The following is a 23,961-nucleotide window of genomic DNA, read 5'->3' as shown; positions in this document are numbered from 1 at the left end:
ATTCTCTTTTCAAATAATCCAAAAATACCATTGCAGCATAAAACAGAGTATTCAATAAAAGAAGAAGGAGGATTAACGGCAAAAAAGCACATCATAAGATATGAAACTTTGGAAATTATCTAGATATTGTTTGAAAAAACTCCTTTGATGGAAAGAAGATGAAGAACGGTATGGGATCCTGTCCTGCGCACCTGTAATTGATATGTTCCACATCCATTCATACCACCTAACCCTAAACACCCAAACATATTGCAGTCAGTGACCATGTGGCCTAATGGATAAAGCGTCTGACTTCGGATCAGAAGATTGAGGGGTTGAGTCTTTTTGTCACAGCACCCAACTTATCTTTACATACAAACTGGAAATACACTCTTACAATACACATTTCACTCTCACTCATTAAGAAAGCCCAATGCAAACTGCACAATCAGTCATGTTATACCTTCAGCATTGCTACTTTTCTGTCTTTCTGCCATACCAAAGTACCTCTTCATAAATGCCACGGATATGCAATACGTATACAACAATATGTCATGGCACAATCATTCCGAACAGAACTGTGGGTAGACTCAGTGCAGGGAGTGTGTGCGTGCAGAAAGCAGAAACTATGCATGGGTAGAAGCTCTATGATTTTCTCCAGGAATAATGCAAATTGTCCCTCAGAAAAAGTATAGTACTAGAGAAGAATCATAAAGGATTGACACAATTGCTGCCTTTGCTGTTGCCCCAGTTGTGTAATCTGTCAAGGACTGGTCTCTTGCAGATTGAGGCACCTAGTTGCAATTGTGTGGTAAAAATCACCCTTACAACCATTTTTGCTATAAACTTGAGATCTTTCTGAGATACTATCTCACAGACTTCTTATGAATGAGGAACTCTGAAATTGTCACATTCCAATTTGTACGTCCTTAAAATTATGCTGGTTATTCAAAAGGGCAGATTGTATTTTAAATTCCTTTCTGTCTCGAGTTGTAGTTATATTGATACAGAGGCATAATTGTTGAATGATATATATTGGTTTGATTGAAATATGTTTGTAGAGGTGGTGATAGGCTTTCTGTGTCTGTCTGAGAGCAAGAACCGGTTAACGTATTTTTCCAAGAGCAGTTTGTTGTGAAAGGTATCAGGCAAAGGAGTATGTATTGTGATGTGGTTCTCTGACTGCTTCTGTCCACTTGCCAAAAGTTCCAAGGCCCTATGATAGCACAAAAACGGTAAGATTGAAGTGGTGGGTGCCGGAGGTTTAAAATGGTCAGTTTAATTAAAGACAGAAAAGTGAAACGAATGACTGCAGAAATACTGTATGTAGCCATGAACTGAGATGAAAGGATGATTTTGGAACTCTGTCTTGCAGATTACCCTCAATGCCGCAATGGATAGGGCACTACTCTCACAGACCAGGGTGTGTAAGTTTAAGTCTATCTGAGGTGCACACCCTGAACTAATACATTTTTGCTGAAACCTAATCATATTGTTTACTCTTCCTCGTAGCAGCTTGCCAGGGTGATAGTATATTGCAACAGAACCATTCCACTTCTTCACTGAAAAGTGTCATGTTGGTTACCCAAATGTGCAGCGTGTCATTTTATACAGCTTTCTTTATTGAAATTAAACTTGGACTCACTTGAAATATTCTCTTTCAAAAAGAATGTTTTGAGCTGCTGTGAATTTTATTTCTAGAGGTGGTGACAGGTACGTGCTTAGGTCAAGGCCCTGTTCATGTCACTTGTATAAGCTAATTCAGGGAGCAAATTAGCAAGTCAAGAAATGGGAAGTCTGAACTACTGTCAAAGCAGTTTCATTCTCTTTTCAAATAATCCAAAAATACCATTGCAGCATAAAACAGAGTATTCAATAAAAGAAGAAGGAGGATTAACGGCAAAAAAGCACATCATAAGATATGAAACTTTGGAAATTATCTAGATATTGTTTGAAAAAACTACTTTGATGGAAAGAAGATGAAGAACGGTATGGGATCCTGTCCTGCGCACCTGTAATTGATATGTTCCACATCCATTCATACCACCTAACCCTAAACACTCAAACATATTGCAGTCAGTGACCATGTGGCCTAATGGATAAGGCGTCTGACTTCGGATCAGAAGATTGAGGGTTCGAGTCCCTTCATGGTTGAGTCTTTTTGTCACAGCACCCAACTTATCTTTACATACAAACTGGAAATACACTCTTACAATAATCATTTCACTCTCACTCATTAAGAAAGCCCAATGCAAACTGCACAATCAGTCATGTTATACCTTCAGCATTGCTACTTTTCTGTCTTTCTGCCATACCAAAGTACCTCTTCATAAATGCCACGGATAAGCAATACGTATACAACAATATGTCATGGCACAATCATTCCGAACAGAACTGTGGGTAGACTCAGTGCAGGGAGTGTGTGCGTGCAGAAAGCAGAAACTATGCATGGGTAGAAGCTCTATGATTTTCTCCAGGAATAATGCAAATTGTCCCTCAGAAAAAGTATAGTACTAGAGAAGAATCATAAACGATTGACACAATTGCTGCCTTTGCTGTTGCCCCAGTTGTGTAATCTGTCAAGGACTGGTCTCTTGCAGATTGAGGCACCTAGTTGCAATTGTGTGGTAAAAATCACCCTTGCAACCATTTTTGCTATAAACTTGAGATCTTTCTGAGATACTATCTCACAGACTTCTTATGAATGAGGAACTCTGAAATTGTCACATTCCAATTTGTACGTCCTTAAAACTATGCTGGTTATTCAAATGGGCAGATTGTATTTTAAATTCCTTTCTGTCTCGAGTTGTAGTTATATTGATACAGAGGCATAATTGTTGAATGATATATATTGGTTTGATTGAAATATGTTTGTAGAGGTGGTGATAGGCTTTCTGTGTCTGTCTGAGAGCAAGAACCGGTTAACGTATTTTTCCAAGAGCAGTTTGTTGTGAAAGGTATCAGGCAAAGGAGTATGTATTGTGATGTGGTTCTCTGACTGCTTCTGTCCACTTGCCAAAAGTTCCAAGGCCCTATGATAGCACAAAAACTGTAAGATTGAAGTGGTGGGTGCCGGAGGTTTAAAATGGTCAGTTTAATTAAAGACAGAAAAGTGAAACGAATGACTGCAGAAATACTGTATGTGGCCATGAACTGAGATGAAAGGATGATTTTGGAACTCTGTCTTGCAGATTACCCTCAATGCCGCAATGGATAGGGCACTACTCTCACAGACCAGGGTGTGTAAGTTTAAGTCTATCTGAGGTGCACACCCTGAACTAATACATTTTTGCTGAAACCTAATCATATTGTTTACTCTTCCTCGTAGCAGCTTGCCAGGGTGATAGTATATTGCAACAGAACCATTCCACTTCTTCACTGAAAAGAGTCATGCTGGTTACCCAAATGTGCAGCGTGTCATTTTATACAGCTTTCTTTATTGAAATTAAACTTGGAGTCACTTCAAATATTCTCTTTCAAAATGAATGTTTTGAGCTGCTGTGAATTTTATTTCCAGAGGTGGTGACAGCCTTTCAGGTACGTGCTTAGGTCAAGGCCCTGTTCATGTCACTTGTATAAGCTAATTCAGGGAGCAAATTAGCAAGTCAATAAATGGGAAGTCTGAACTACTGTCAAAGCAGTTTCATTCTCTTTTCAAATAATCCAAAAATACCATTGCAGCATAAAACAGAGTATTCAATAAAAGAAGAAGGAGGATTAACGGCAAAACAGCACATCATAAGATATGAAACTTTGGAAATTATCTAGATATTGTTTGAAAAAACTCCTTTGATGGAAAGAAGATGAAGAACGGTATGGGATCCTGTCCTGCGCACCTGTAATTGATATGTTCCACATCCATTCATACCACCTAACCCTAAACACCCAAACATATTGCAGTCAGTGACCATGTGGCCTAATGGATAAGGCGTTTGACTTCGGATCAGAAGATTGAGGGTTCGAGTCCCTTCATGGTTGAGTCTTTTTGTCTCAGCACCCAACTTATCTTTACATACAAACTGGAAATACACTCTTACAATAATCATTTCACTCTCACTCATTAAGAAAGCCCAATGCAAACTGCACAATCAGTCATGTTATACCTTCAGCATTGCTACTTTTCTGTCTTTCTGCCATACCAAAGTACCTCTTCATAAATGCCACGGATATGCAATACGTATACAACAATATGTCATGGCACAATCATTCCGAACAGAACTGTGGGTGGACTCAGTGCAGGGAGTGTGTGCGTGCAGAAAGCAGAAACTATGCATGGGTAGAAGCTCTATGATTTTCTCCAGGAATAATGCAAATTGTCCCTCAGAAAAAGTATAGTACTAAAGAAGAATCATAAAGGATTGACACAATTGCTGCCTTTGCTGTTGCCCCAGTTGTGTAATCTGTCAAGGACTGGTCTCTTGCAGATTGAGGCACCTAGTTGCAATTGTGTGGTAAAAATCACCCTTACAACCATTTTTGCCATAAACTTGAGATCTTTCTGAGATACTATCTCACAGACTTCTTATGAATGAGGAACTCTGAAATTGTCACATTCCAATTTGTACGTCCTTAAAACTCTGCTGGTTATTCAAATGGGCAGATTTTTTTTTAAATTCCTTTCTGTCTCGAGTTGTAGTTATATTGATACAGAGGCATAATTGTTGAATGATATATATTGGTTTGATTGAAATATGTTCGTAGAGGTGGTGATAGGCTTTCTGTGTCTGTCTGAGAGCAAGGACCGGTTAACGTATTTTTCCAAGAGCAGTTTGTTGTGAAAGGTATCAGACAAAGGAGTATGTATTGTGATGTGGTTCTCTGACTGCTTCTGTCCACTTGCCAAAAGTTCCCAGGCCCTATGATAGCACAAAAACGGTAAGATTGAAGTGGTGGGTGCCGGAGGTTTAAAATGGTCAGTTTAATTAAAGACAGAAAAGTGAAACGAATGACTGCAGAAATACTCTATGTGGCCATGAACTGAGATGAAAGGATGATTTTGGAACTCTGTCTTGCAGATTACCCTCAATGCCGCAATGGATAGGGCACTACTCTCACAGACCAGGGTGTGTAAGTTTAAGTCTATCGGATGTGCACACCCTGAACTAATACATTTTTGCTGAAACCTAATCATATTGTTTACTCTTCCTCGTAGCAGCTTGCCAGGGTGATAGTATATTGCAACAGAACCATTCCACTTCTTCACTGAAAAGTGTCATGTTGGTTACCCAAATGTGCAGCGTGTCATTTTATACAGCTTTCTTTATTGAAATTAAACTTGGACTCACTTGAAATATTCTCTTTCAAAATGTATGTTTTGAGCTGCTGTGAATTTTATTTCTAGAGAAGGTGACAGCCTTTCAGGTACGTGCTTAGGTCAAGGCCCTGTTCATGTCACTTGTATAAGCTAATTCAGGGAGCAAATTAGCAAGTCAAGAAATGGGAAGTCTGAACTACTATTAAAGCAGTTTCATTCTCTTTTCAAATAATCCAAAAATACCATTGCAGCATAAAACAGAGTATTCAATAAAAGAAGAAGGAGGATTAACGGCAAAAAAGCACATCATAAGATATGAAACTTTGGAAATTATCTAGAGATTGTTTGAAAAAACTCCTTTGATGGAAAGAAGATTTAGAACGGTATGGGATCCTGTCCTGCGCACCTGTAATTGATATGTTCCACATCCATTCATACCACCTAGCCCTAAACACCCAAACATATTGCAGTGAGTGACCATGTGGCCTAATGGATAAGGCGTCTGACTTCGGATCAGAAGATTGAGGGTTTGAGTCCCTTCATGGTTGAGTCTTTTTGTCACAGCACCCAACTTATCTTTACATACAAACTGGAAATACACTCTTACAATACTCATTTCACTCTCACTCATTAAGAAAGCCCAATGCAAACTGCACAATCAGTCATGTTATACCTTCAGCATTGCTACTTTTCTGTCTTTCTGCCATACCAAAGTACCTCTTCATAAATGCCACGGATATGCAATACGTATACAACAATATGCCATGGCACAATCATTCCGAACAGAACTGTGGGTAGACTCAGTGCAGGGAGTGTGTGCGTGCAGAAAGCAGAAACTATGCATGGGTAGAAGCTCTATGATTTTCTCCAGGAATAATGCAAATTGTCCCTCAGAAAAAGTATAGTACTAGAGAAGAATCATAAACGATTGACACAATTGCTGCCTTTGCTGTTGCCCCAGTTGTGTAATCTGTCAAGGACTGGTCTCTTGCAGATTGAGGCACCTAGTTGCAATTGTGTGGTAAAAATCACCCTTACAACCATTTTTGCTATAAACTTAGGATCTTTCTGAGATACTATCTCACAGACTTCTTATGAATGAGGAACTCTGAAATTGTCACATTCCAATTTGTACGTCCTTAAAATTATGCTGGTTATTCAAAAGGGCAGATTGTTTTTTAAATTCCTTTCTGTCTCGAGTTGTAGTTATATTGATACAGAGGCATAATTGTTGAATGATATATATTGGTTTGATTGAAATATGTTCGTAGAGGTGGTGATAGGCTTTCTGGCCCATATTTATACTTTTTGACGCTAAACTGCGCTAACGCAGTTTAGCGTCAAAAAGTTTTGCGCCGTCTAACGCCATTCTGAAGCGCCATGCGGGCGCCGTATTTATGGAATGGCGTTAGACGGCGCAATCAGACCGGCGCTGCCTGGTTTGCGTGGGAAAAAACCACGTAGACCAGACAGCGCCGGCGTAGGGGGAAAATGGCGCATGGGCGTCTTAAAATGGGGCAAGTCAGGTTACGTCGAAAAAATCGTCTTAACCCGACTTGCGCCATTTTTTAACGACGCCCATCCCCCATCAACATGACTCCTATCATTGTAAAGATAGGAGTCATGCCCCCTTGCCCAATGGCCATGCCCAGGGGACTTCTGTCCCCTGGGCATGGTCATTGGGCATAGTGGCATGTAGGGGGGCACAAATAAGGCCCCCCTATGCCACCAAAAAAAAATATAAAAAATAAAAAATTATACTTACCTGAACTTACCTGAATGTCCCTGGGGTGGGTCCCTCCATCCTTGGGGGTCCTCCTGGGGTGGGCAAGGGTGGCAGGGGGGGTCCCTGGGGGCATGGGAGGGCACCTGTGGGCTCATTTTGAGCCCACAGGCCCCTTAACGCCTGCCCTGAGCAGGCGTTAAAAAGTGGCGCAAATGCGCCGTTTTTAGCCACGCCAACTCCCGGGCGTCTCTTTTGCCCGGGAGTATAAATACCACGTAAAGGCCTGGGAGTCATTTTTTAGACGGGAACGCCTCCCTTGCATATCATTAACGCAAGGAAGGGGTTCACGCTAAAAAATGACGCACATTCCGGGAACTTTGGCGCTATTCGCCTCTAACGCCATAGTATAAATATGGCGTTAGTTGGCGTTAGTTTTGCGTCGAAATTGCGTCAAAAAAAACGACGCAATTTCGGCGCAAACGGAGTATAAATATGGCCCTCTGTGTCTGTCTGAGAGCAAAAACCGGTTAACGTCTTTTTCCAAGAGCAGTTTGTTGTGAAAGGTATCAGGCAAAGGAGTATGTATTGTGATGTGGTTCTCTGACTGCTTCTGTCCACTTGCCAAAAGTTCCAAGGCCCTATGATAGCACAAAAACGGTAAGATTGAAGTGGTGGGTGCCGGAGGTTTAAAATGGTCAGTTTAATTAAAGACAGAAAAAAGAAACGAATGACTGCAGAAATACTGTATGTAGCCATGAACTGAGATGAAAGGATGATTTTGGAACTCTGTCTTGCAGATTACCCTCAATGCCGCAATGGATAGGGCACTACTCTCACAGACCAGGGTGTGTAAGTTTAAGTCTATCTGAGGTGCACACCCTGAACTAATACATTTTTGCTGAAACCTAATCATATTGTTTACTCTTCCTCGTAGCAGCTTGCCAGGGTGATAGTATATTGCAACAGAACCATTCCACTTCTTCACTGAAAAGTGTCATGTTGGTTACCCAAATGTGCAGCGTGTCATTTTATACAGCTTTCTTTATTGAAATTAAATTTGGACTCACTTGAAATATTCTCTTTCAAAATGAATGTTTTGAGCTGCTGTGAATTTTATTTCCAGAGGTGGTGACAGCCTTTCAGGTACGTGCTTAGGTCAAGGCCCTGTTCATGTCACTTGTATAAGCTAATTCAGGGAGCAAATTAGCAAGTGAATAAATGGGAAGTCTGAACTACTGTCAAAGCAGTTTCATTCTCTTTTAAAATAATCCAAAAATACCATTGCAGCATAAAACAGAGTATTCAATAAAAGAAGAAGGAGGATTAACGGCAAAAAAGCACATCATAAGATATGAAACTTTGGAAATTATCTAGATATTGTTTGAAAAAACTCCTTTGATGGAAAGAAGATGAAGAACGGTATGGGATCCTGTCCTGCGCACCTGTAATTGATATGTTCCACATCCATTCATACCACCTAACCCTAAACACCCAAACATATTGCAGTCAGTGACCATGTGGCCTAATGGATAAGGCGTCTGACTTCGGATCAGAAGATTGAGGGTTTGAGTCCCTTCATGGTTGAGTCTTTTTGTCACAGCACCCAACTTATCTTTACATACAAACTGGAAATACACTCTTACAATAATCATTTCACTCTCACTCATTAAGAAAGCCCAATGCAAACTGCACAATCAGTCATGTTATACCTTCAGCATTGCTACTTTTCTGTCTTTCTGCCATACCAAAGTACCTCTTCATAAATGCCACGGATATGCAATACGTATACAACAATATGTCATGGCACAATCATTCCGAACAGAACTGTGGGTAGACTCAGTGCAGGGAGTGTGTGCGTGCAGAAAGCAGAAACTATGCATGGGTAGAAGCACTATGATTTTCTCCAGGAATAATGCAAATTGTCCCTCAGAAAAAGTATAGTACTAGAGAAGAATCATAAAGGATTGACACAATTGCTGCCTTTGCTGTTGCCCCAGTTGTGTAATCTGTCAAGGACTGGTCTCTTGCAGATTGATGCACCTAGTTGCGATTGTGTGGTATAAATCACCCTTACAACCATTTTTGCTATAAACTTGAGATCTTTCTGAGATACTATCTCACAGACTTCTTATGAATGAGGAACTCTGAAATTGTCACATTCCAATTTGTACGTCCTTAAAACTCTGCTGGTTATTTAAATGGGCAGATTGTTTTTTAAATTATTTTCTGTCTCGAGTTGTAGTTATATTGATACAGAGGCATAATTGTTGAATGATATATATTGGTTTGATTGAAATATGTTCGTAGAGGTGGTGATAGGCTTTCTGTGTCTGTCTGAGAGCAAGGACCGGTTAACGTCTTTTTCCAAGAGCAATTTGTTGTGAAAGGTATCAGGCAAAGGAGTATGTATTGTGATGTGGTTCTCTGACTGCTTCTGTCCACTTGCCAAAAGTTCCAAGGCCCTATGATAGCACAAAAACTGTAAGATTGAAGTGGTGGGTGCCGAAGGTTTAAAATGGTCAGTTTAATTAAAGACAGAAAAGTGAAACGAATGACTGCAGAAATACTGTGTGTGGCCATGAACTGAGATGAAAGGATGATTTTGGAACTCTGCCTTGCAGATTACCCTCAATGCCGCAATGGATAGGGCACTACTCTCACAGACCAGGGTGTGTAAGTTTAAGTCTATCTGAGGTGCACACCCTGAACTAATACATTTTTGCTGAAACCTAATCATATTGTTTACTCTTCCTCGTAGCAGCTTGCCAGGGTGATAGTATATTGCAACAGAACCATTCCACTTCTTCACTGAAAAGAGTCATGCTGGTTACCCAAATGTGCAGCGTGTCATTTTATACAACTTTCTTTATTGAAATTAAACTTGGACTCACTTGAAATATTCTCTTTCAAAATGAATGTTTTGAGCTGCTGTGAATTTTATTTCTAGAGGTGGTGACAGGCTTTCAGGTACGTGCTTAGGTCAAGGCCCTGTTCATGTCACTTGTATAAGCTAATTCAGGGAGCAAATTAGCAAGTCAATAAATGGGAAGTCTGAACTACTGTCAAAGCAGTTTCGTTCTCTTTTCAAATAATCCAAAAATACCATTGCAGCATAAAACAGAGTATTCAATAAAAGAAGAAGGAGGATTAACGGCAAAAAATCACATCATAAGATATGAAACTTTGGAAATTATCTAGATATTGTTTGAAAAAACTCCTTTGATGGAAAGAAGATGAAGAACGGTATGGGATCCTGTCCTGCGCACCTGTAATTGATATGTTCCACATCCATTCATACCACCTAACCCTAAACACCCAAACATATTGCAGTCAGGGACCATGTGGCCTAATGGATAAGGCGTCTGACTTCGGATCACAAGATTGAGGGTTCGAGTCCATTCATGGTTGAGTCTTTTTGTCACAGCACCCAACTTATCTTTACATACAAATACTCATTTCACTCTCACTCATTAAGAAAGCCCAATGCAAACTGCACAATCAGTCATGTTATGCCTTCAGCATTGCTACTTTTCTGTCTTTCTGCCATAACAAAGTACCTCTTCATAAATGCCACGGATATGCAATACGTATACAACAATATGCCATGGCACAATCATTCCGAACAGAACTGTGGGTAGACTCAGTGCAGGGAGTGTGTGCGTGCAGAAAGCAGAAACTATGCATGGGTAGAAGCTCTATGATTTTCTCCAGGAATAATGCAAATTGTCCCTCAGAAAAAGTATAGTACTAGAGAAGAATCATAAACGATTGACACAATTGCTGCCTTTGCTGTTGCCCCAGTTGTGTAATCTGTCAAGGACTGGTCTCTTGCAGATTGAGGCACCTAGTTGCAATTGTGTGGTAAAAATCACCCTTACAACCATTTTTGCTATAAACTTAGGATCTTTCTGAGATACTATCTCACAGACTTCTTATGAATGAGGAACTCTGAAATTGTCACATTCCAATTTGTACGTCCTTAAAATTATGCTGGTTATTCAAAAGGGCAGATTGTTTTTTAAATTCCTTTCTGTCTCGAGTTGTAGTTATATTGATACAGAGGCATAATTGTTGAATGATATATATTGGTTTGATTGAAATATGTTCGTAGAGGTGGTGATAGGCTTTCTGTGTCTGTCTGAGAGCAAGAACCGGTTAACGTCTTTTTCCAAGAGCAGTTTGTTGTGAAAGGTATCAGGCTAAGGAGTATGTATTGTGATGTGGTTCTCTGACTGCTTCTGTCCACTTGCCAAAAGTTCCAAGGCCCTATGATAGCACAAAAACGGTAAGATTGAAGTGGTGGGTGCCGGAGGTTTAAAATGGTCAGTTTAATTAAAGACAGAAAAAAGAAACGAATGACTGCAGAAATACTGTATGTAGCCATGAACTGAGATGAAAGGATGATTTTGGAACTCTGTCTTGCAGATTACCCTCAATGCCGCAATGGATAGGGCACTACTCTCACAGACCAGGGTGTGTAAGTTTAAGTCTATCTGAGGTGCACACCCTGAACTAATACATTTTTGTTGAAACCTAATCATATTGTTTACTCTTCCTCGTAGCAGCTTGCCAGGGTGATAGTATATTGCAACAGAACCATTCCACTTCTTCACTGAAAAGAGTCATGCTGGTTACCCAAATGTGCAGCAACAGCTTTCTTTATTGAAATTAAACTTGGACTCACTTGAAATATTCTCTTTCAAAATGAATGTTTTGAGCTGCTGTTTATTTTATTTCTAGAGGTGGTGACAGGCTTTCAGGTACGTGCTTAGGTCAAGGCCCTGTTCATGTCACTTGTATAAGCTAATTCAGGGAGCAAATTAGCAAGTCAGGAAATGGGAAGTCTGAACTACTGTCAAAGCAGTTTCATTCTCTTTTCAAATAATCCAAAAATACCATTGCAGCATAAAACAGAGTATTCAATAAAAGAAGAAAGGAGGATTAACGGCAAAAAAGCACATCATAAGGAAATTATCTAGATATTGTTTGAAAAAACTCCTTTGATGGAAAGAAGATGAAGAACGGTATGGGATCCTGTCCTGCGCACCTGTAATTGATATGTTCCACATCCATTCATACCACCTAACCCTAAACACCCAAACATACTGCAGTTAGTGACCATGTGGCCTAATGGATAAGGCATCTGACTTCGGATCAGAAGATTGAGGGCTTGAGCCCCTTCGTGGTTGAGTCTATCTCTCACAGCACCCATCTTATCTTTACATACAAAATGGAGGCACACTCTTACAATACTCCTTTCACTTTCACTCTCACTCATTAAGAAAGCCCAATACAAACTGCACAATCAGTCACGTTATGCCTTCAGCATTGCTACTTTTCTGTCTTTCTGCCATACCAAAGTACCTCTTCATAAATGCCACGGATATGCAATACGTATACAACAATATGACATGGCACAATCATTCTGAACAGAACTGTGGGTAGATTCAGTGCAGGGAGTGTGTGCGTGCAGAAAGCAGAAACTATGCATGGGTAGAAGCTCTATGATTTTCTCCAGGAATAATGCAAATTGTCCCTCAGAAAAAGTATAGTACTAGAGAAGAATCATAAAGGATTGACACAATTGCTGCCTTTGCTGTTGCCCCAGTTGTGTAATCTGTCAAGGACTGGTCTCTTGCAGATTGAGGCACCTAGTTGCAATTGTGTGGTAAAAATCACCCTTACAACCATTTTTGCTATAAACTTGAGATCTTTCTGAGATACTATCTCACAGACTTCTTATGAATGAGGAACTCTGAAATTGTCACATTCCAATTTGTACGTCCTTAAAACTCTGCTGGTTATTCAAATGGGCAGATTGTTTTTTAAATTCCTTTCTGTCTCGAGTTGTAGTTATATTGATACAGAGACATAATTGTTGAATGATATATATTGGTTTGATTGAAATATGTTCGTAGAGGTGGTGAAAGGCTTTCTGTGTCTGTCTGAGAGCAAGGACCGGTTAACGTATTTTTCCAAGAGCAGTTTGTTGTGAAAGGTATCAGGCAAAGGAGTATGTATTGTGATGTGGTTATCTGACTGCTTCTGTCCACTTGCCAAAAGTTCCAAGGCCCTATGATAGCACAAAAACGGTAAGATTGAAGTGGTGGGTGCCGGAGGTTTAAAATGGTCAGTTTAATTAAAGACAGAAAAGTGAAACGAATGACTGCAGAAATACTGTATGTGGCCATGAACTGAGATGAAAGGATGATTTTGGAACTCTGTCTTGCAGATTACCCTCAATGCCGCAATGGATAGGGCACTACTCTCACAGACCAGGGTGTGTAAGTTTAAGTCTATCGGAGGTGCACACCCTGAACTAATACATTTTTGCTGAAACCTAATCATATTGTTTACTCTTCCTCGTAGCAGCTTGCCAGGGTGATAGTATATTGCAACAGAACCATTCCACTTCTTCACTGAAAAGTGTCATGTTGGTTACCCAAATGTGCAGCGTGTTATTTTATACAGCTTTCTTTATTGAAATTAAACTTGGACTCACTTGAAATATTCTCTTTCAAAAAGAATGTTTTGAGCTGCTGTGAATTTTATTTCTAGAGGTGGTGACAGGTACGTGCTTAGGTCAAGGCCCTGTTCATGTCACTTGTATAAGCTAATTCAGGGAGCAAATTAGCAAGTCAAGAAATGGGAAGTCTGAACTACTGTCAAAGCAGTTTCATTCTCTTTTCAAATAATCCAAAAATACCATTGCAGCATAAAACAGAGTATTCAATAAAAGAAGAAAGGAGGATTAATGGCAAAAAAGCACATCATAAGATATTAAACTTTGGAAATTATCTAGATATTGTTTGAAAAAACTCCTTTGATGGAAAGAAGATGAAGAACGGTATGGGATCCTGTCCTGCACACCTGTAATTGATATGTTCCACATCCATTCATACCACCTAACCCTAAACACCCAAACATATTGCAGTCAGTGACCATGTGGCCTAATGGATAAGGCGTCTGACTTCGGATCAGAAGATTGAGGGTTCGAGTCCCTTCATGGTTGAGTCTTTTTGTCACAGCACCCAACTTATCTTTACATACAAACTGGAAATACACTCTTACAATAATCATTTCACTCTCACTCATTAAGAAAGCCCAATGCAAACTGCACAATCAGTCATGTTATACCTTCAGCATTGCTACTTTTCTGTCTTTCTGCCATACCAAAGTACCTCTTCATAAATGCCACGGATATGCAATACGTATACAACAATATGTCATGGCACAATCATTCCGAACAGAACTGTGGGTGGACTCAGTGCAGGGAGTGTGTGCGTGCAGAAAGCAGAAACTATGCATGGGTAGAAGCTCTATGATTTTCTCCAGGAATAATGCAAATTGTCCCTCAGAAAAAGTATAGTACTAGAGAAGAATCATAAAGGATTGACACAATTGCTGCCTTTGCTGTTGCCCCAGTTGTGTAATCTGTCAAGGACTGGTCTCTTGCAGATTGAGGCACCTAGTTGCAATTGTGTGGTAAAAATCACCCTTACAACCATTTTTGCTATAAACTTGAGATCTTTCTGAGATACTATCTCACAGACTTCTTATGAATGAGGAACTCTGAAATTGTCACATTCCAATTTGTACGTCCTTAAAACTCTGCTGGTTATTCAAATGGGCAGATTGTTTTTTAAATTCCTTTCTGTCTCGAGTTGTAGTTATATTGATACAGAGGCATAATTGTTGAATGATATATATTGGTTTGATTGAAATATGTTCGTAGAGGTGGTGATAGGCTTTCTGTGTCTGTCTGAGAGCAAGGACCGGTTAACGTATTTTTCCAAGAGCAGTTTGTTGTGAAAGGTATCAGGCAAAGGAGTATGTATTGTGATGTGGTTCTCTGACTGCTTCTGTCCACTTGCCAAAAGTTCCAAGGCCCTATGATAGCACAAAAACGGTAAGATTGAAGTGGTGGGTGCCGGAGGTTTAAAATGGTCAGTTTAATTAAAGACAGAAAAGTGAAACGAATGACTGCAGAAATACTGTATGTAGCCATGAACTGAGATGAAAGGATGATTTTGGAACTCTGTCTTGCAGATTACCCTCAATGCCGCAATGGATAGGGCACTACTCTCACAGACCAGGGTGTGTAAGTTTAAGTCTATCTGAGGTGCACACCCTGAACTAATACATTTTTGCTGAAACCTAATCATATTGTTTACTCTTCCTCGTAGCAGCTTGCCAGGGTGATAGTATATTGCAACAGAACCATTCCACTTCTTCACTGAAAAGTGTCATGCTGGTTACCCAAATGTGCAGCGTGTCATTTTATACAGCCTTCTTTATTGAAATGAAACTTGGACTCACTTGAAATATTCTCTTTCAAAATGAATGTTTTGAGCTGCTGTGAATTTTATTTCCAGAGGTGGTGACAGCCTTTCAGGTACGTGCTTAGGTCAAGGCCCTGTTCATGTCACTTGTATAAGCTAATTCAGGGAGCAAATTAGCAAGTCAATAAATAGGAAGTCTGAACTACTGTCAAAGCAGTTTCATTCTCTTTTCAAATAATCCAAAAATACCATTGCAGCATAAAACAGAGTATTCAATAAAAGAAGAAGGAGGATTAACGGCCAAAAAGCACATCATAAGATATGAAACTTTGGAAATTATCTAGATATTGTTTGAAAAAACTCCTTTGATGGAAAGAAGATGAAGAACGGTATGGGATCCTGTCCTGCGCACCTGTAATTGATATGTTCCACATCCATTCATACCACCTAACCCTAAACACCCAAACATATTGCAGTCAGTGACCATGTGGCCTAATGGATAAGGCGTCTGACTTCGGATCAGAAGATTGAGGGTTCGAGTCCCTTCATGGTTGAGTCTTTTTGTCACAGCACCCAACTTATCTTTACATACAAACTGGAAATACACTCTTACAATAATCATTTCACTCTCACTCATTAAGAAAGCCCAATGCAAACTGCACAATCAGTCATGTTATACCTTCAGCATTGCTACTTTTCTGTCTTTCTGCCATACCAAAGTACCTCTTCATAAATGCCACGGATAAGCAATACGTATACAACAATATGTCATGGCACAATCATTCCGAACAGAACTGTGGGTAGACTCAGTGCAGGGAGTGTGTGCGTGCAGAAAGCAGAAACTATGCATGGGTAGAAGCTCTATGATTTTCTCCAGGAATAATGCAAATTGTCCCTCAGAAAAAGTATAGTACTAGAGAAGAATCATAAACGATTGACACAATTGCTGCCTTTGCTGTTGCCCCAGTTGTGTAATCTGTCAAGGACTGGTCTCTTGCAGATTGAGGCACCTAGTTGCAATTGTGTGGTAAAAATCACCCTTGCAACCATTTTTGCTATAAACTTGAGATCTTTCTGAGATACTATCTCACAGACTTCTTATGAATGAGGAACTCTGAAATTGTCACATTCCAATTTGTACGTCCTTAAAACTATGCTGGTTATTCAAATGGGCAGATTGTTTTTTAAATTCCTTTCTGTCTCAAGTTGTAGTTATATTGATACAGAGGCATAATTGTTGAATGATATATATTGGTTTGATTGAAATATGTTCGTAGAGGTGGTGATAGGCTTTCTGTGTCTGTCTGCGAGCAAGAACCGGTTAACGTCTTTTTCCAAGAGCAGTTTGCTGTGAAAGGTATCAGGCAAAGGAGTATGTATTGTGATGTGGTTCTCTGACTGCTTCTGTCCACTTGCCAAAAGTTCCAAGGCCCTATGATAGCACAAAAACTGTAAGATTGAAGTGGTGGGTGCCGGAGGTTTAAAATGGTCAGTTTAATTAAAGACAGAAAAGTGAAACGAATGACTGCAGAAATACTGTATGTGGCCATGAACTGAGATGAAAGGATGATTTTGGAACTCTGTCTTGCAGATTACCCTCAATGCCGCAATGGATAGGGCACTACTCTCACAGACCAGGGTGTGTAAGTTTAAGTCTATCTGAGGTGCACACCCTGAACTAATACATTTTTGCTGAAACCTAATCATATTGTTTACTCTTCCTCGTAGCAGCTTGCCAGGGTGATAGTATATTGCAACAGAACCATTCCACTTCTTCACTGAAAAGAGTCATGCTGGTTACCCAAATGTGCAGCGTGTCATTTTATACAGCTTTCTTTATTGAAATTAAACTTGGAGTCACTTCAAATATTCTCTTTCAAAATGAATGTTTTGAGCTGCTGTGAATTTTATTTCCAGAGGTGGTGACAGCCTTTCAGGTACGTGCTTAGGTCAAGGCCCTGTTCATGTCACTTGTATAAGCTAATTCAGGGAGCAAATTAGCAAGTCAATAAATGGGAAGTCTGAACTACTGTCAAAGCAGTTTCATTCTCTTTTCAAATAATCCAAAAATACCATTGCAGCATAAAACAGAGTATTCAATAAAAGAAGAAGGAGGATTAATGGCAAAACAGCACATCATAAGATATGAAACTTTGGAAATTATCTAGATATTGTTTGAAAAAACTCCTTTGATGGAAAGAAGATGAAGAACGGTATGGGATCCTGTCCTGCGCACCTGTAATTGATATGTTCCACATCCATTCATACCACCTAACCCTAAACACCCAAACATATTGCAGTCAGTGACCATGTGGCCTAATGGATAAGGCGTTTGACTTCGGATCAGAAGATTGAGGGTTCGAGTCCCTTCATGGTTGAGTCTTTTTGTCTCAGCACCCAACTTATCTTTACATACAAACTGGAAATACACTCTTACAATAATCATTTCACTCTCACTCATTAAGAAAGCCCAATGCAAACTGCACAATCAGTCATGTTATACCTTCAGCATTGCTACTTTTCTGTCTTTCTGCCATACCAAAGTACCTCTTCATAAATGCCACGGATATGCAATACGTATACAACAATATGTCATGGCACAATCATTCCGAACAGAACTGTGGGTGGACTCAGTGCAGGGAGTGTGTGCGTGCAGAAAGCAGAAACTATGCATGGGTAGAAGCTCTATGATTTTCTCCAGGAATAATGCAAATTGTCCCTCAGAAAAAGTATAGTACTAAAGAAGAATCATAAAGGATTGACACAATTGCTGCCTTTGCTGTTGCCCCAGTTGTGTAATCTGTCAAGGACTGGTCTCTTGCAGATTGAGGCACCTAGTTGCAATTGTGTGGTAAAAATCACCCTTACAACCATTTTTGCCATAAACTTGAGATCTTTCTGAGATACTATCTCACAGACTTCTTATGAATGAGGAACTCTGAAATTGTCACATTCCAATTTGTACGTCCTTAAAACTCTGCTGGTTATTCAAATGGGCAGATTTTTTTTTAAATTCCTTTCTGTCTCGAGTTGTAGTTATATTGATACAGAGGCATAATTGTTGAATGATATATATTGGTTTGATTGAAATATGTTCGTAGAGGTGGTGATAGGCTTTCTGTGTCTGTCTGAGAGCAAGGACCGGTTAACGTATTTTTCCAAGAGCAGTTTGTTGTGAAAGGTATCAGACAAAGGAGTATGTATTGTGATGTGGTTCTCTGACTGCTTCTGTCCACTTGCCAAAAGTTCCCAGGCCCTATGATAGCACAAAAACGGTAAGATTGAAGTGGTGGGTGCCGGAGGTTTAAAATGGTCAGTTTAATTAAAGACAGAAAAGTGAAACGAATGACTGCAGAAATACTCTATGTGGCCATGAACTGAGATGAAAGGATGATTTTGGAACTCTGTCTTGCAGATTACCCTCAATGCCGCAATGGATAGGGCACTACTCTCACAGACCAGGGTGTGTAAGTTTAAGTCTATCGGATGTGCACACCCTGAACTAATACATTTTTGCTGAAACCTAATCATATTGTTTACTCTTCCTCGTAGCAGCTTGCCAGGGTGATAGTATATTGCAACAGAACCATTCCACTTCTTCACTGAAAAGTGTCATGTTGGTTACCCAAATGTGCAGCGTGTCATTTTATACAGCTTTCTTTATTGAAATTAAACTTGGACTCACTTGAAATATTCTCTTTCAAAATGTATGTTTTGAGCTGCTGTGAATTTTATTTCTAGAGAAGGTGACAGCCTTTCAGGTACGTGCTTAGGTCAAGGCCCTGTTCATGTCACTTGTATAAGCTAATTCAGGGAGCAAATTAGCAAGTCAAGAAATGGGAAGTCTGAACTACTATTAAAGCAGTTTCATTCTCTTTTCAAATAATCCAAAAATACCATTGCAGCATAAAACAGAGTATTCAATAAAAGAAGAAGGAGGATTAACGGCAAAAAAGCACATCATAAGATATGAAACTTTGGAAATTATCTAGAGATTGTTTGAAAAAACTCCTTTGATGGAAAGAAGATTTAGAACGGTATGGGATCCTGTCCTGCGCACCTGTAATTGATATGTTCCACATCCATTCATACCACCTAGCCCTAAACACCCAAACATATTGCAGTGAGTGACCATGTGGCCTAATGGATAAGGCGTCTGACTTCGGATCAGAAGATTGAGGGTTTGAGTCCCTTCATGGTTGAGTCTTTTTGTCACAGCACCCAACTTATCTTTACATACAAACTGGAAATACACTCTTACAATACTCATTTCACTCTCACTCATTAAGAAAGCCCAATGCAAACTGCACAATCAGTCATGTTATACCTTCAGCATTGCTACTTTTCTGTCTTTCTGCCATACCAAAGTACCTCTTCATAAATGCCACGGATATGCAATACGTATACAACAATATGCCATGGCACAATCATTCCGAACAGAACTGTGGGTAGACTCAGTGCAGGGAGTGTGTGCGTGCAGAAAGCAGAAACTATGCATGGGTAGAAGCTCTATGATTTTCTCCAGGAATAATGCAAATTGTCCCTCAGAAAAAGTATAGTACTAGAGAAGAATCATAAACGATTGACACAATTGCTGCCTTTGCTGTTGCCCCAGTTGTGTAATCTGTCAAGGACTGGTCTCTTGCAGATTGAGGCACCTAGTTGCAATTGTGTGGTAAAAATCACCCTTACAACCATTTTTGCTATAAACTTAGGATCTTTCTGAGATACTATCTCACAGACTTCTTATGAATGAGGAACTCTGAAATTGTCACATTCCAATTTGTACGTCCTTAAAATTATGCTGGTTATTCAAAAGGGCAGATTGTTTTTTAAATTCCTTTCTGTCTCGAGTTGTAGTTATATTGATACAGAGGCATAATTGTTGAATGATATATATTGGTTTGATTGAAATATGTTCGTAGAGGTGGTGATAGGCTTTCTGGCCCATATTTATACTTTTTGACGCTAAACTGCGCTAACGCAGTTTAGCGTCAAAAAGTTTTGCGCCGTCTAACGCCATTCTGAAGCGCCATGCGGGCGCCGTATTTATGGAATGGCGTTAGACGGCGCAATCAGACCGGCGCTGCCTGGTTTGCGTGGGAAAAAACCACGTAGACCAGACAGCGCCGGCGTAGGGGGAAAATGGCGCATGGGCGTCTTAAAATGGGGCAAGTCAGGTTACGTCGAAAAAATCGTCTTAACCCGACTTGCGCCATTTTTTAACGACGCCCATCCCCCATCAACATGACTCCTATCATTGTAAAGATAGGAGTCATGCCCCCTTGCCCAATGGCCATGCCCAGGGGACTTCTGTCCCCTGGGCATGGTCATTGGGCATAGTGGCATGTAGGGGGGCACAAATAAGGCCCCCCTATGCCACCAAAAAAAAATATAAAAAATAAAAAATTATACTTACCTGAACTTACCTGAATGTCCCTGGGGTGGGTCCCTCCATCCTTGGGGGTCCTCCTGGGGTGGGCAAGGGTGGCAGGGGGGGTCCCTGGGGGCATGGGAGGGCACCTGTGGGCTCATTTTGAGCCCACAGGCCCCTTAACGCCTGCCCTGAGCAGGCGTTAAAAAGTGGCGCAAATGCGCCGTTTTTAGCCACGCCAACTCCCGGGCGTCTCTTTTGCCCGGGAGTATAAATACCACGTAAAGGCCTGGGAGTCATTTTTTAGACGGGAACGCCTCCCTTGCATATCATTAACGCAAGGAAGGGGTTCACGCTAAAAAATGACGCACATTCCGGGAACTTTGGCGCTATTCGCCTCTAACGCCATAGTATAAATATGGCGTTAGTTGGCGTTAGTTTTGCGTCGAAATTGCGTCAAAAAAAACGACGCAATTTCGGCGCAAACGGAGTATAAATATGGCCCTCTGTGTCTGTCTGAGAGCAAAAACCGGTTAACGTCTTTTTCCAAGAGCAGTTTGTTGTGAAAGGTATCAGGCAAAGGAGTATGTATTGTGATGTGGTTCTCTGACTGCTTCTGTCCACTTGCCAAAAGTTCCAAGGCCCTATGATAGCACAAAAACGGTAAGATTGAAGTGGTGGGTGCCGGAGGTTTAAAATGGTCAGTTTAATTAAAGACAGAAAAAAGAAACGAATGACTGCAGAAATACTGTATGTAGCCATGAACTGAGATGAAAGGATGATTTTGGAACTCTGTCTTGCAGATTACCCTCAATGCCGCAATGGATAGGGCACTACTCTCACAGACCAGGGTGTGTAAGTTTAAGTCTATCTGAGGTGCACACCCTGAACTAATACATTTTTGCTGAAACCTAATCATATTGTTTACTCTTCCTCGTAGCAGCTTGCCAGGGTGATAGTATATTGCAACAGAACCATTCCACTTCTTCACTGAAAAGTGTCATGTTGGTTACCCAAATGTGCAGCGTGTCATTTTATACAGCTTTCTTTATTGAAATTAAATTTGGACTCACTTGAAATATTCTCTTTCAAAATGAATGTTTTGAGCTGCTGTGAATTTTATTTCCAGAGGTGGTGACAGCCTTTCAGGTACGTGCTTAGGTCAAGGCCCTGTTCATGTCACTTGTATAAGCTAATTCAGGGAGCAAATTAGCAAGTGAATAAATGGGAAGTCTGAACTACTGTCAAAGCAGTTTCATTCTCTTTTAAAATAATCCAAAAATACCATTGCAGCATAAAACAGAGTATTCAATAAAAGAAGAAGGAGGATTAACGGCAAAAAAGCACATCATAAGATATGAAACTTTGGAAATTATCTAGATATTGTTTGAAAAAACTCCTTTGATGGAAAGAAGATGAAGAACGGTATGGGATCCTGTCCTGCGCACCTGTAATTGATATGTTCCACATCCATTCATACCACCTAACCCTAAACACCCAAACATATTGCAGTCAGTGACCATGTGGCCTAATGGATAAGGCGTCTGACTTCGGATCAGAAGATTGAGGGTTTGAGTCCCTTCATGGTTGAGTCTTTTTGTCACAGCACCCAACTTATCTTTACATACAAACTGGAAATACACTCTTACAATAATCATTTCACTCTCACTCATTAAGAAAGCCCAATGCAAACTGCACAATCAGTCATGTTATACCTTCAGCATTGCTACTTTTCTGTCTTTCTGCCATACCAAAGTACCTCTTCATAAATGCCACGGATATGCAATACGTATACAACAATATGTCATGGCACAATCATTCCGAACAGAACTGTGGGTAGACTCAGTGCAGGGAGTGTGTGCGTGCAGAAAGCAGAAACTATGCATGGGTAGAAGCACTATGATTTTCTCCAGGAATAATGCAAATTGTCCCTCAGAAAAAGTATAGTACTAGAGAAGAATCATAAAGGATTGACACAATTGCTGCCTTTGCTGTTGCCCCAGTTGTGTAATCTGTCAAGGACTGGTCTCTTGCAGATTGATGCACCTAGTTGCGATTGTGTGGTATAAATCACCCTTACAACCATTTTTGCTATAAACTTGAGATCTTTCTGAGATACTATCTCACAGACTTCTTATGAATGAGGAACTCTGAAATTGTCACATTCCAATTTGTACGTCCTTAAAACTCTGCTGGTTATTTAAATGGGCAGATTGTTTTTTAAATTATTTTCTGTCTCGAGTTGTAGTTATATTGATACAGAGGCATAATTGTTGAATGATATATATTGGTTTGATTGAAATATGTTCGTAGAGGTGGTGATAGGCTTTCTGTGTCTGTCTGAGAGCAAGGACCGGTTAACGTCTTTTTCCAAGAGCAATTTGTTGTGAAAGGTATCAGGCAAAGGAGTATGTATTGTGATGTGGTTCTCTGACTGCTTCTGTCCACTTGCCAAAAGTTCCAAGGCCCTATGATAGCACAAAAACTGTAAGATTGAAGTGGTGGGTGCCGAAGGTTTAAAATGGTCAGTTTAATTAAAGACAGAAAAGTGAAACGAATGACTGCAGAAATACTGTGTGTGGCCATGAACTGAGATGAAAGGATGATTTTGGAACTCTGCCTTGCAGATTACCCTCAATGCCGCAATGGATAGGGCACTACTCTCACAGACCAGGGTGTGTAAGTTTAAGTCTATCTGAGGTGCACACCCTGAACTAATACATTTTTGCTGAAACCTAATCATATTGTTTACTCTTCCTCGTAGCAGCTTGCCAGGGTGATAGTATATTGCAACAGAACCATTCCACTTCTTCACTGAAAAGAGTCATGCTGGTTACCCAAATGTGCAGCGTGTCATTTTATACAACTTTCTTTATTGAAATTAAACTTGGACTCACTTGAAATATTCTCTTTCAAAATGAATGTTTTGAGCTGCTGTGAATTTTATTTCTAGAGGTGGTGACAGGCTTTCAGGTACGTGCTTAGGTCAAGGCCCTGTTCATGTCACTTGTATAAGCTAATTCAGGGAGCAAATTAGCAAGTCAATAAATGGGAAGTCTGAACTACTGTCAAAGCAGTTTCGTTCTCTTTTCAAATAATCCAAAAATACCATTGCAGCATAAAACAGAGTATTCAATAAAAGAAGAAGGAGGATTAACGGCAAAAAATCACATCATAAGATATGAAACTTTGGAAATTATCTAGATATTGTTTGAAAAAACTCCTTTGATGGAAAGAAGATGAAGAACGGTATGGGATCCTGTCCTGCGCACCTGTAATTGATATGTTCCACATCCATTCATACCACCTAACCCTAAACACCCAAACATATTGCAGTCAGGGACCA

The 23,961-nt window shown here is 40.1% G+C and overlaps 9 non-coding genes across 9 annotated transcripts; all 9 read left to right on the top strand.

Moving 5' to 3' along the window:
- The first annotated feature begins 2,060 nt into the window (after window positions 1–2,060).
- On the top strand, window positions 2,061–2,133 carry TRNAR-UCG (transfer RNA arginine (anticodon UCG)). The gene has a single exon. It is a non-coding gene; the product is annotated as a tRNA-Arg (tRNA).
- Window positions 2,134–3,884: 1,751 nt separating this feature from the next.
- On the top strand, window positions 3,885–3,957 carry TRNAR-UCG (transfer RNA arginine (anticodon UCG)). The gene has a single exon. It is a non-coding gene; the product is annotated as a tRNA-Arg (tRNA).
- A 1,751-nt stretch (window positions 3,958–5,708) lies between these two features.
- TRNAR-UCG (transfer RNA arginine (anticodon UCG)) lies at window positions 5,709–5,781 on the top strand. Its single transcript has one exon. It is a non-coding gene; the product is annotated as a tRNA-Arg (tRNA).
- Window positions 5,782–8,470: 2,689 nt separating this feature from the next.
- On the top strand, window positions 8,471–8,543 carry TRNAR-UCG (transfer RNA arginine (anticodon UCG)). Its single transcript has one exon. It is a non-coding gene; the product is annotated as a tRNA-Arg (tRNA).
- A 5,355-nt stretch (window positions 8,544–13,898) lies between these two features.
- On the top strand, window positions 13,899–13,971 carry TRNAR-UCG (transfer RNA arginine (anticodon UCG)). Its single transcript has one exon. It is a non-coding gene; the product is annotated as a tRNA-Arg (tRNA).
- Window positions 13,972–15,722: 1,751 nt separating this feature from the next.
- On the top strand, window positions 15,723–15,795 carry TRNAR-UCG (transfer RNA arginine (anticodon UCG)). Its single transcript has one exon. It is a non-coding gene; the product is annotated as a tRNA-Arg (tRNA).
- Window positions 15,796–17,546: 1,751 nt separating this feature from the next.
- TRNAR-UCG (transfer RNA arginine (anticodon UCG)) lies at window positions 17,547–17,619 on the top strand. The gene has a single exon. It is a non-coding gene; the product is annotated as a tRNA-Arg (tRNA).
- Window positions 17,620–19,370: 1,751 nt separating this feature from the next.
- Window positions 19,371–19,443, top strand: TRNAR-UCG (transfer RNA arginine (anticodon UCG)). The gene has a single exon. It is a non-coding gene; the product is annotated as a tRNA-Arg (tRNA).
- Window positions 19,444–22,132: 2,689 nt separating this feature from the next.
- Window positions 22,133–22,205, top strand: TRNAR-UCG (transfer RNA arginine (anticodon UCG)). Its single transcript has one exon. It is a non-coding gene; the product is annotated as a tRNA-Arg (tRNA).
- Window positions 22,206–23,961: the final 1,756 nt, after the last annotated feature.

The sequence above is a fragment of the Pleurodeles waltl genome, chromosome 4_1, assembly GCF_031143425.1.
Source record: "Pleurodeles waltl isolate 20211129_DDA chromosome 4_1, aPleWal1.hap1.20221129, whole genome shotgun sequence".
In the NCBI taxonomy this organism is placed as follows: domain Eukaryota; kingdom Metazoa; phylum Chordata; class Amphibia; order Caudata; family Salamandridae; genus Pleurodeles; species Pleurodeles waltl.
This window is presented reverse-complemented; position numbering and strand designations above follow the sequence as displayed.